Raw genomic sequence first — 345 nt, forward strand, 5'->3', positions numbered from 1 at the left:
GTGCTATATTTCTACATCTGTAATATGCGATATGGTGTTTATCCATTTTTCTTCTTTCTCATTCATTTACAATAAAACTATTTTTCTTAAAATGTGCTAGTGAATAATTTTTTATTTACAGAAAAAAAACAGATCGTTAATCATTGAAAACTGTGCTTTCACATAACAACTGTAATCGTAATCACCCAATCTAAAGGATATTAATGATTATTCTTAATCATTACACGCCATTAGTTTAATTAACTAAAAAAAAAAACGTTATATTAAAAATGCCTTGAAAATAACCCCCAGAAATGTGCCTAGCAGTTTCCTCCAATAACCGAGAGGCAAACGGAAAGTGAGAGA

General features: G+C 29.3%; 1 protein-coding gene across 1 annotated transcript in view; it reads left to right on the top strand.

Annotated features, from left to right (window-relative positions):
* LOC119581995 overlaps positions 1-345 on the top strand; it is a gene marked incomplete in the record, with an annotated part of 29,281 nt that overhangs the window by 76 nt on the left and 28,860 nt on the right. The window contains 1 exon segment of the mRNA XM_037930192.1: positions 122-318.

This window comes from Penaeus monodon, chromosome 15 (genome assembly GCF_015228065.2).
Source record: "Penaeus monodon isolate SGIC_2016 chromosome 15, NSTDA_Pmon_1, whole genome shotgun sequence".
NCBI classification, from domain to species: Eukaryota; Metazoa; Arthropoda; class Malacostraca; order Decapoda; family Penaeidae; genus Penaeus; species Penaeus monodon.